Raw genomic sequence first — 12,506 nt, forward strand, 5'->3', positions numbered from 1 at the left:
GGAGGGGAGGGGAGGGAGGGGAGGAGGAAAATAATCCAGTACAAAAAGTGGGTAAAATAAACTGAAGCCAGATTGATCCTCAAAAATAACTGTTTTTCTACTATGGACAGAGGGCACCTCTGACAGTACCCATGACAGTACTGCTTAGCTGGAAGAGTACTTGCCTTCTGCTTGAGTGATTGTGTATGTTTTTATGGAGAGCACTCACCCATTACAGATATTTACTTATGGAAAGTGTCTCCTAATGCCTGGGGATTGCAGGCACTTGTGCTTCCTGGCTGATGTATTTGCTTTGTGCTGATTAAGTTCCCCCTCTAAGGAGCGCAGGGTAATCGGTGGCCTCCTCATCTCACGAGAACCATTTCTGTCTTCCCTGACGTGGGCAGAGAAGGGAGGAACACTTATGTCAGATTAATGATGTCCCAGCAAGGCGAGAGACGTCTGGATAATTGGTGGCATTTGTCGCAAGGGAGGTGTCATCTTCCTTCTGCAGGAATGGCTGGTGAGGGTAATTAGCAAGAATTACTGCATAGATGTTGGAAATTGTTCACCAGTTATCAATGACGTCTCCTGCATGCTGCTGGGCAGAGCTTCTCCCAAACACCTGCTGAACAGGGAGCGGGCATCGGGCTGCTTTATTCAGTGCATGACATGCACTGCCCTCCTTCACTGTAGCCCTCCTGCTTTTTAAGCTGTGCTGCTTAACCACAGCCATCTGGGGCCGTTGTAAAGGCTCCCATCATTCGTACGAATTACAGGTATGGGCTAATTGAAGGCAAATTTACTTTGTGCTGACACAAGCTGGTGCTCACACTGCTTTCCAGGGTGGCGGTTAATTTCAGTCCCATCTGATGGCAGAAGTGCCAGGTAAGCAGAGAACTTCTGCTGATGATGAGAAATACCCATAGCCCCTCGTCGGTGTTGACTAAGTGGAAACGCACTTGCCTTGTGTTAATTAACTAATTCCCACTCTTCCTGGGCAGCTCATCAGAAGTGTTTCAGTGAATGTCGTGACTCAATCCAGCCAATCGACAGGGAGCACGGAGGTTTAATGGAAGCTCGTTTCACATTTGCTGATTAATTTCTGTGATCCCGTGATGCCACTGGCTCGCTTGAGACGTTTTTCTCCTGGTTAGTTATTAGCATCTTGCAGTAATGCAATGTGCTGAACGGCTACAAAGCAGTGCAGTGGTGCTGAACTAACGGCGTGTTTGCTGCCTATGATCCAATTCCAATCATTCCTGCAGGATGCCACCGAGTCAGAATCATTTTTCCCACTGACACCCCTTGCCATTTCGTGGGTGCTGGGGATGATCAGGGTGAATTAACTCCCCTAAGCCAACAAGTAGCAAATAACATTTTGCTCCCAGAGGGATGCTCAGGTTTTGTGGTCGGGGGACCCGTTTGTGCAGAGCCCCCACCAGCCCCAGGACACCCCTGGGCAGCTGTGTGCTCTCTGTTCCTCTTTCCTCCATCCCTACAGCTGCTACACGTCCATCCATTTCCACCCTCCTTGTTGTTAATCAGCCACAAGTGTTGTTTACAATGCATAACTCAGACATTCGCATGAGATGGGGGATATGGCTGTTAAGCACGATTAGGCTTGTCTTATGCTGATTAATTCTCTTAATTTCTAGGTAATTAGATTTATTAGTTGCATTTCTACCCAACGGTTCCTGCCATTATTTATGGCTGGGTTGCTGACTATCAGTCAGTGCTTTATATGTCTCAAGTTGCTCCATTCCCGTGCCCTGTGGAAGATGTTTGCTCCTCGGAGGTGTTTGTGCACATGGTGCCTTTCCCCATAATGGTGATTGAAGAGGAGGGGATTTGTCATTGCCTGATTAATTCCCTTGAAAATGTTTTGTGTTCACCAGTTTCGCAGTCAAACATAGGGCTGCTGGCCATGAAAGCTCTCTTTAGGGCTCAAGAGAATGAGAATAATGGTTGCCATCACAGAAGAGCCTTATCTCTTAGTATTCCAGTGCATTAACCGTTTTTTCCCATTCTTTAATAAATCTGAAATGATTTTCAAGAGTTGTTTCTACGACAGGTGAAAGCAAGTAATAACCTGACACCTGATGGATTTCATGCTTGCTTCTTCATCCCGCTCAGCTTTGCACTTCATTCTTTGCTTTGCATTTTACAGAGTACAAAGAGTCCCTGAACCTGCAGATAAGAGCCTCTCTCAGCCCTGTAACTCAGGATTTATGCAGCTGCTACTGCTAAGATGATCTTGCACAACTTGCATAGTAAAGCCCTGCTCTCGTTCAGCCCGCTGGCATTTCTTCAACCCAAACTGCTGCTGATGGCTTTAGAGTGTGGGAAGACAATGGCTGAGGCTGCTCCAGGCACAGGAAAAGAACCAAGAGAGGTGGCAGTTCCTCACCACAGCATCCTGGGGCCTTTTGCTGCCCATGGCCATGCACACAGCATCCTTCTTGCTTGACATCAGCGGGCTACAAGCGAGCTTGGAATCCAACCCGGGCATCTGGTCTTTTTGTTGTTAGTGGATATAGACCAGTTGCAATGGCCATTTTGAGTAGATCCTTTCCTTACCCCCCAGATCAGCTTATATGGAAGCTCTCCCTTTTACACCGTCCTTAGTAGAGACAAATCCCACTCTGCAGTGACTGTTACAGGCAGATAAACCCGAGCATCGTCTGCAGACAGGCGGTCACCCACTAGATGGCAAATTTGCTCCACACAAAGCCACGCTCAGCGCTGCTCATCTGCAGAGAGCACAGGAAACTGCAGATGTGTTAAAAAAGAAGGCAGCAGGTCCAATTTACTGAGAGACTTAACGATTTTTCACCTGCATAGCCAACAGGATATAGAGCAGCATCAAGGCTATAAGCCAAATGGGCAACTGCAGGAGCAGCTGGGCTTTGCATTGGAGTGCATTGGTGGCAGGGTAGCAGAAAGGGATGAACTGCTTCCTTCTGGGACACAACCAGCTGTTCCAATCTATGTGAAACCACAGCTGAGAGTATCTCGAATGTGGCAGTGCTTGCTTCCTCTGAAAGTCTGCTGTTCCAAAGTACTACCTTTCAATTTTTCATTATCACCCAGTAATGGGGAGCACGCTGGCCTCTGCTGAAGCATGGAGATCTGACGTGGAGAAATAGGAACAGCTGAGGCTTGAAACATTTCCCACATGCCATCTGTAGGATCTGAACCTTCGATTTATCACCCAAAAGCAAACCCATGGACTTGGGCTTTTATGTAGCCCCACAAAGGGGGCACAAGACACAGCTGCCCTTCTTCACGATTATTTCCATTAGCTCTGCTGATTATGAATCATAATCTTTGTTGACACTCATGGAGTGCTTGCAAGACCACTGTTTTGTGCTCTGCATGAAGTCACCCAAGGAGAAACCAGAGGCTTCTTGGTTCTCTGGAGCATGGGGAGAAAAGCATTATAAAAAGGCAGCAGCACCTTTTGTATGTGGTGATAGGATGACCAGAATGCTAATGCAGTGGGAAATAGTTCTCATAGGTAGGAATTGCCTGTAATAGAAAAGCAAATCCACTTTTTGCTAGATACAAATTCCACTGAACAGTTCAAAGCCTAAATGAAATATTTGTACAGGCTGTAATTGAATTAGAGCTGATGGAGAAAGGTTGTCGTTCTGAGCTCTGTGGAACTGGAGGAATCTGCAGCTTTGGACCAGGTGGAGGAGATTTGTGGAGCACAGCTGAGGCTCTTAAAGGGGGAGAGAAGAAGGGGAACATGGAGCTGCTTGGTAGAAGGAGGGTGATATTTAGCTATAGGGCCAGAGGGCAGGAAATGGCAGCACTGGCAGTGGTGTGGTTCTGACCAAATTATTACAGCAACTGCCAACCCAATGCTAAGGAAGGTGATGTATCCTGTCTCTGGTGGTGACAAGGTGGGTGCTGATGCTTCTGATGAAGACTTTATGCCTTATCTCTGCTCTGGGACACCAGTCTGGTAGGTTTGGGTATGGGGTGAGGGAGAAAGCAGTAATGCAGCTGATTTTGGCAGCTGCTTGGTAGCGTGGCATTTGCTGAGATCTTTCTAATGTCAGCCCCTTTGTGCAAGGCAGTTTCTTCAAGCTGCTGATGGGAGCACTGCATTTTGGGGAACTGGGACAAGATACATAAAAAGGCAAGGAAAAGTTGTAAGTCTTTGTAGGTGTGAATTGACTCTCCCCAGTACAAGGAATCAGTCATGTTCTTGTTTCCAGCACGCACACTGAAGCCACACAGGGACCACACAGCTCTGCTCTGGCTCTAAAGCATCTGGCAAGCTGTCATCTGCCCACCATGTCCACTCTGCATGCTGCATGTCACTCAAAACTCTTTAAAGCTTGTCTGATCACTTTGGTCTCTTTTATGTGTTGTACCCGTCTGAGGGGTTGGCCATCTTCCCCTGTGGGATCCATGCTGACCTACAGGTGACAGTTGGTGTCAAGGTGGGGAAAGCAGGCTGCAGTAGAAGCCAGCAGCAGAAAAGAGTGGCTGGAGCAATACAACTTGAGGCTTTGGATACCAGAACAGGGTAATACTGTGGGCAGCCTCCACCACAAGACAGCAATGGACAGTCACTGTTGGCCATGCGCTACCTGTTTTGTCCTTGAAAATCTGATGTTTGCTGTTTTTGAGATGAGGGGCAGCTTCCCAAAGCATCACCTATGCTGCATCAAGGGTCGCTCATCCACCAGTGCCCACTGCTAGCTCAGACACTGCATGCTAACAGTATCTTCTTTCTCAAATGCACTCAAGGATCAGCTAATAATCTAGGTGCAAAAGCACGTAGCAAAGAGGATGAGAGTGCAGCAGAGAAGCTGAGTAAATGTTCCTCTTCTGTGGAGGAGCTTACTAGAGTCCCCAGCCCGGAACATTTCTTAATGGGGACGAGTCAGAAAATGTGTCTCAAAGCGATGTTTCAGTAGATGAAGTTATAAAGCACCTCAACAAAATAAACGGTGCCAGTTCAGCAGCGCCGAGTGGTTTTCAGCTGAGCTCTTAAGGAATTCAGGGATGAAATAGCTGAACTATTAACTGCATTAAGTCTACTGTGAAACTTCCTACTTAAAATATTCTCACTATAGGGGGCAAGAAAGCAGTGAGACCTTGATTTTTATTTTTATTTTTTGATGTTTTTGTGCAGATCCAGGAAGAGTAGATCATTAATACTGATGCTTAAATGAGGTAAAACTGGAGTATGGAAGGGAGTTAGGGAGCGTGTTAGTGAGGTGTGATTTATGGGAAGAGTCAACAAGGCTTTTGTGAATGGGAGGACTACCTGAAGGGTCAGCAAGGGATCATATATCAAAATGCTGAGAAATGCATGGTGTGGTCTGTTCGAGTTTCCAAAGGACTTCAACAGATTCTTTGTTCCAAGGATCTCAGAGAAACCTTATAGGAGCTCCGAGTTGCTTTGAGAAGGAAGGTGCTCCTATAGGTGAGCTGATGGAGTCGAAGGGAAGGAGACACAGGTCAGCCCTCGTGGTGAAGAACCCCCCAAGGCTTAACCTTGGCAATGATTTAAACCCAGGCTCCAGCTGGACCCACAACTGAAACATGAATCAAGATGAAAACAGAGCCCTACAGTCCCACATGGTGACTCCAGCTGGTTTGAGATTCACTTGCAGGTGAAACGGGGTGTTTTACAAGTTGGGGTTTTGTTCTGTTCATTCCTGATATCCACTTTTCTGACTTTCTGACCACAGCAGAGAGCTGAACTGACTCCAGCTCTTATTCTTGAGTGATATTTTTTCAGAGCCCACCACAGTGCATCTGAAATCAGGATTTGTTCTTCCCCTGTGTGTCACTTCACATTTATCTGTACTGAATTCTATCTTCCATTCTGTCACCCTATCAATATTATGTATTTCCTCTTGTTTAATTTGTTGCTCCTTCTCTCCTCTGCAGGGAGAGAAATGAAACACTTGGCCCTATGCATCCTCTCAGGGCTCTCATGAGCTTGGCTTCTTTCACACATCCACTAACCCAATCCCTTCCCTATGCTGAAGGGTCCTGTCCTCCAGGTTTTCCTCGTACGAAAGCCATTCCAGGCCTTCCATCACCCTCCTGTCCTCCCCTTGCACCCGTGTCTGAGATGAGGGGTTTGAAACCACAGCATGACTGAACCAATGATTTATACAGCAGCAGAACTGCACTTCCCATTGATCAGATAATCTACCGTTCTCTAGGAGCTCTTCCTTGAGGCTGCACGCTGTGTGTTACCGGCACAGATGGCCCATCTGACAGTTTAGATACCGTCTTACAAATGGCCTTCCTCCACCTTTGCTTAGTTCTGGAGTCCTCTTGTCATAATGACTCACTGGAGTGCTCCTCTCCCAGACCTGCTTGGTGATTGCCTCCCCGTGATTTACAGCTCAACCTCAGCTGTTCCTACCTGGCATCCAGAGAGAAATGTGCCATCTCCCTCTCCTCGCACTTGTAATTTCATAGTGTTTGGCTTTCCATTCCTCTTCCAAAACCACTTTGCAAGGTTGTTTGCTCTGTTACTTCACTCCTGCTTGGGAAGCAGGCTGATTTTTGTTAGTAATATGGCCAACTTCTGCACAGCAACCACAAGGCACTAAATGATGCTCATGGTTGCCTTAGAAAAGACTGATGCCCTCATGTTCTGACTCAGGCTGCCTTTTACTGGACGCAATTGTGCTGTAGGTGGAGCTGCTCTATTTGATGCCTGGTGGGTTAGCTCCTTTATAACATTTCAGTGGTCATTTGCTGTAGGACATGGGCTCTCAATGGAGGTCAGAGGAGTGGAGTGTGCAGACTCAGAGGAGGAGCACTGGTGATGCAATTAGGAATTAAGCCCAAATAGGTATTATTTTGAGACACGAAAGTAGCTCTGTTGGGACAGAACGCTCTCTTTCTAAAGGAAGTGAATGCCTGGCCTCTGTTTCCATCCACAATGTGTTTCATACTGATTTTTCCATTGGGATATTAACAGCTCCTTAGAAATCATCACCCTGAACTGTTCTATACCAAGTGACAAATTACCTGTAAAAGATCTCAGTGAAAGCTTCTTCTGGAGTCGAAGAATTGATTTCCAGATACCTCAGCACTTCTTCCATCTTCTCAAAGACAGCACTTCTCCAGGGCTGCTTGTTCTCTGGGACACTCAAGAATGCCAATAACAAGGGAGTACATCACATCCATGCAGGCAGCAGTGTAAGGGGAGCATGCATTGTGACTGTCATCATTTTATTCACCTCACGTGTTCAGGACCAGGACTGCTCACAGCTGCATCCTTTCTGCTGTGGTCCATCACACCACAGTGGCCCGTGCATCGAGAGTTCATCCATGCCAGTAAGGGAGATAGGGCATCCTTCAGGTCATCTGTGCATCCAGCTCCTTGTCCACATCTGAAATGTATCTGAAGTGACAAAACTGACCCTGAAACAAAAGCTGTTTGCTTTTCAAAGACATGTCTGAAGCTCTCATCTAGATGGTGATTGATAGCATGCACAGTGAACAGCAAAGGAGCCTAGTGAAATAGGAGCTTTTTTTTTTAATTTAAATTTTTATTTATTTAATATGTGTATGTATGAAGCCTCCTCCTTGTACGACCCAGGAATACTTTCAGATGAGGCCCTCTGGCTCTGAACTGCCTTCAGGTCTGCTTGATTTATGGTGCCTTGTGTGAGCCTCTGACAGACAGAGCTTCAGCTGGCCACGTGCGCCCCCTCTTTGAGACGTGATCAAAAGTTCACATTTGAACCTGTGCAACCACCCGTTTCAGTGCTAATGACTGCAATAGGTGAAGCCTGAAGGCTGACTTTGGGCTCAAGTTTTTCTCCTTGCAAATCAAGCATGCAAACTGCCTGCTGCTGATTCAGTGCTGTAAGTTTGCTCCTACACCAAGCGTTGGGTTTTGGACCATGATGTATTTGCAGTGGTGTGCATTCAACCTCAATCTCTGGTCACCTCAATTCACTGTATTGTTAACTTGTAGGAGGTATCCAGAGAAACCTGTCTGAAGGCATCTGGAAGCCTGCCCTGGTTTCCTTTGCCTTTCCCTTGTCTCTGCTTAAGAAGAGACCTGAGTTAAGATTTACAAGATCATGGAAGAGCTCCTCTCCCCTGCTTCAGAGGAAAAATTGCTGCTCTGCCCTTTTTGCTGTGATCTCATCAGTGATTGCAAAGCTGGACACCATTCACCCACCAGGTGAGCAAGGGTAGCACTACTGTGTGTATCTCATGTTCAAATAGCAAATGAGAAAGATGTTTGAAAAGAAAACCAAATGCAATTTCCCCTTTCGTTTCTTTATTGTTATTAGAAATCAGAAAGTTTTCAAGAAAAAAAAGTGGAAATGATGGATGAAACCCCAACAAACCCTGTGTTTTCAGGCAAAAACGTACCCAATGAATTAAAATATTTCTCAGCTTTTACACTAAAGCTGTCTCCCAGTCCTCTGCCCCTTAGGACTGCCTCTGAAGGTGGCTATGTGTTGGTCCCCAGTTCTTTGCCATCAGCTCTGTGAGATGTGCTCCATCTCTGTGAGCCACACAGTGGGGCTGTTATCCCACCTGACGCAGGGATGGCTGAGGCTGGTTGGGCTCCTCCTGCAGCAGCTGTCTGTGGCAGGCAGATCTCTCACACTTGCAGCTTTTTGACCCCCTTGAGGTGACTGTGGAGCCCGGTGGTGTCCCTGCTTTCCCCCTTTCCATGGAAGTCATTTCCACCCCTTTCCATTGAAGTCACTGATGGAGGTTCTTCTGCTCAGTGTCCCCATCTGTGGTGGAGCTGCCCATGATGTGGTGGTTGGTGATGACTGGTTTTAAGATCTGGCTCCAATGAAGAGCATCTTCAAGCTGCCTTAGGATAGCACCTGCTGCTCTGATCTGGGCTTGGAGGAGCCCAGCTCCTCATGGCTGCGTCCTGTTCCAGGGGATGGTGCTGGTGCACCGTCCTGCTGTGCAATTCATCAACAAACCTTGGTAGCCTATCCATGCTGCTCATTGCTTTCCAGCCTTTGAAAGCCATCATAGAATCATTAAGGTTGGAATAGTTCTCTAAGTCCCTCAAGTCCAACTCATCCCACCATGCCCACTGTGCTCCTCAGTGCCACTTCTGCATGTTTCTTAAACACATCCAGAGTTGGTCACCCCACCACCTCCCTGTGCAGCCTGTGCCAAAGCTCTACCACTCTTCCAGTGATGTTTTTTCCTAATATTTGAGCTGGACTTGGTGGTCTTTGTCTGTCCCTTCCATCTCAGGCTGTTCTGTGATTCATGCTACCCACTGTGGTGCTTCCTCAATGAGTGCAAGAAATCTAAACCTGGGAAACTGCTTTGCTCAGATCAGCCAGTGTGCCCTGCTCACAGGTCTGTCTTCCTTTCCTTGCAAACTAATGCTCCTGAGCACACATCAAGGGTTAATTTACCTCTTGGTGCAAGGGTGAAGTTTGCAATACAGTACCCATGCCATATGCTGAGGATTTAGCTTTATAATCATCTTGGCTTTAGCAGCAAAGCTGGGAAGAGAAGCTTTTTTTGTATTTATTATACATAAGAAGATCTCGGTGGTTAAGAATGTACACGGCTGAAAATGGGAAAGGAAAAAAACATGACTTTGATGAGCTTTAAAGATTTAAGAGACGGGATCTGCATCTGCGTTGCCAAAAATACCTTTGTGGAACCCGGGTGCTGGGAGGGGTGAGGCACGTGAGTGGTGGCACCTTGATGCCGTGTTCACCCAAGGGTGCCACGAGTCAAGCAGTTCATAGAATCATAGTGTCATTAAGGTTGGAAAAGACCACTAAATTTGTCAGGTCCAACTGTTGACCCATCCCCACCATCCTCACCAACCATGTCAATCTCTTCTGCTGCACTACACGAGGGTTTGGCTGGCACAGCACCTCTGTCCTGTTCCCCACCCCATCCTGGCACACACGTGGCACCCCAAGAGCTGCTCCAGGTCAGAGGATGGCTGCTGAGAGCTGTCTTTCCAGGGATTTTAATGCTCCATTAGCCTGAAGAGCTATTTACGAGGCTGCTTCTTGAGAAATCAAGGGATTCTGACACACTTACTCAAACGCGTGTCATTGGGACGTAAGGGCTAACTGCTGTGAATGAGAATAAACCCCAGCACACCATGGCTATCGATCACACAGGGTTTTTTATGGTTGTTCTTGATGAATGAAACTCCTTCCCATTGGAGGCTGCAGCTCAACTCGGGTTGCTCCCCTCGGGTTCCTGAGTGGTGGATTCAGCATTCGATCCTGCAGTCAGCCCAGAGCTGTGTTGGAAGTAGTGTGGGATTTTCCACTGTGGGTTCCTTTTCCTCAGCAGGCAACTTCTGGGTCTTCTGAACTCTCTTTTCAATCCTTCCTTTGGGTGCCAGCCCACACCACCTATCACTCCCCGTGGGTGATGGAAGAGAGATGCCCATCAAACTGCACAGGGTGATGGGGTTTCGGCAGCAGAAGGGAAAATGGAATGCATGGTGCCTACATGGGGAGGATGGAGGTGTGCATCGCAACCTCCAGGTCGTGGTGATTTCTCATGGTGATTTCCCCACTCGGCTCTTGCCCACATTGGTCTCTTTCTGCTCTGCTTGGAGTCATTCGTATGAAATGCATGACCTGAATGAAGGCTCCCTGGTATCAAGCTGTGTTGGAAATACCTCTGAAACCGTGGCAGTAGTTTTTGAAGCATAAGTATTTTCTCTTGTGGCATTTTGGTCTCTCTGCTTTGGGATGGAGGGAACAAAAATATTTGTCAAAAAATATTCCCCTATGGACAGAGTTTCTGCAAGCACATTTCCAGAATGGAGGGGGGGAAAAACAACCAAAATAAAACCCGAAAGGAAAAAAAAAAACAACAACAACCCCATATTTCTATCATAGTCTTTGCTGTGAAAGTCTCCTAATATGGCCTGGCTCCAGCAATATGTCTCATTTTTCTTTTCTCCTTTGCCAGAAGATTTGTCTTTTAAAAATTCACTGAGCCCTCTGGTGTGGCCTCGTGCCAAGGTTGTTGGAAGTCGCTGGGTGCTCTGGTTGCTTTAATAACTCAGAGAGGATTAAAGTTCAAGGGCAAGGGTTCGGTGCTTTTGGAAAATCAATTCCCTCTTGACTTGACCACCCAAAAAGCGGGGGAATGTGAAATTAATAAGAATCAACCCAAACCCCTGGGTAGAGTCCTTCCGCTGGCGAGAGAGTGAAATAAGGCTTAGAAAGTTATTCTGCCCTTTTGCATCTTAGCTTTAAAATTTTGGATCTTTTTTTTTTTTTTTTAACCCATACTAACAAGTCGTGCTTGCAAGGCTAAAATTTCACAACACCAACCCATTGCAGACCCATTCCTCCCATTTTTCTGCTGTTCTGACGTTGGTCTAAGACAACAGGTCAAGCCCACGTGATCACAGGTTCTCACTTGCTGATTCCCCTCCGTAGCCCTGGTTGTTCCCACTGTTGACATGTAAGGAGTGGTTGAAGACGTGCCATGGGCATGCTGTTCCCAGAGGGAGGTTATATTTCAGGTGTATTGAGTTTTTCCTGTGCACTGGTTAGAATATACAAGCCTTTAATGCATATTATATGCCAGCACCTAATTAAGCAATCAGCAGCAGGGTTCTCCTGTTCAATTTTTCAACGTTGTGTCTTTAGTTACAATATGGGAAAGTTTAAAATGCTGATGAGTGATCACCCCCTTCCTTCTCGCCGTCTTCCTACTGTTGACAGCAACGCTTGCAGGGCCATGGATTTGCCACAGACAGCACAGTGGAGGAGGCAGAATCCACAGTGGGATCAGGCAAAATTTCTTTTGGGAGATGCTGGGCACCTGCAGTATGTTTTAAAGCGTGTCTCCTGAACCAAAACCATGAATTCTCTCCATTTTGCATTTTTTATCATCCCCTTTATATTCTGCATAGGTTCTATATTGTGGTCAAGCTTGAGTTCTCCATGTCAGCTCCACTGCATTGCTCTCGATTCATCATTTTGCTGTGCAGGATGAATGAGGAGTGACATTCTGATCACACGTGTCTATGAGGCCTCAGTTTCTCTGGGGCTGGCTTCTCTACTGTTTTGAGTATCTCATTCATATTGGACAGAAATAATCCTCATTGGGTGCACCCTGCCCACGTGGCGTTTTTTGTCTTTCTGGTTGAGTTGACATACGACCCTTTGATAACTTTTAAGTTCACTCACTGGAGCAGTTTTCTGGGGATATAATGTCCCCAGAAGCTCATAAACTTCTGCAGAGTTGGTACGAGCTCCTGGGAGGGTACTGTGACAGCCTTCATCCTTGTCAACGACCCAGAGCCAAGCACGTGTTAAATCATCACATGGATTCTGCAGGTGATGCAGATGGGTGCACGGGGACAAGTCAGTGTTTGCAGAATGAGCCGAGCTCCTCAGCAATGAGGCTTGCAGGCAGCATGTGCTTTAAACTTGCTACATGCAAGGTGATATTTCTGGAAAGGAAACTGCTTTTACCTGTGAAGCTGAACACTGCAGTGAACAAAAGTGGAGACGGGTGTGAGGGTGCTGGAGAGAACT

The sequence above is a fragment of the Lagopus leucura genome, unplaced genomic scaffold, assembly GCF_019238085.1.
Source record: "Lagopus leucura isolate 7727_CA_CO unplaced genomic scaffold, USGS_WTPT01 Super-Scaffold_100071, whole genome shotgun sequence".
NCBI classification, from domain to species: domain Eukaryota; kingdom Metazoa; phylum Chordata; class Aves; order Galliformes; family Phasianidae; genus Lagopus; species Lagopus leucura.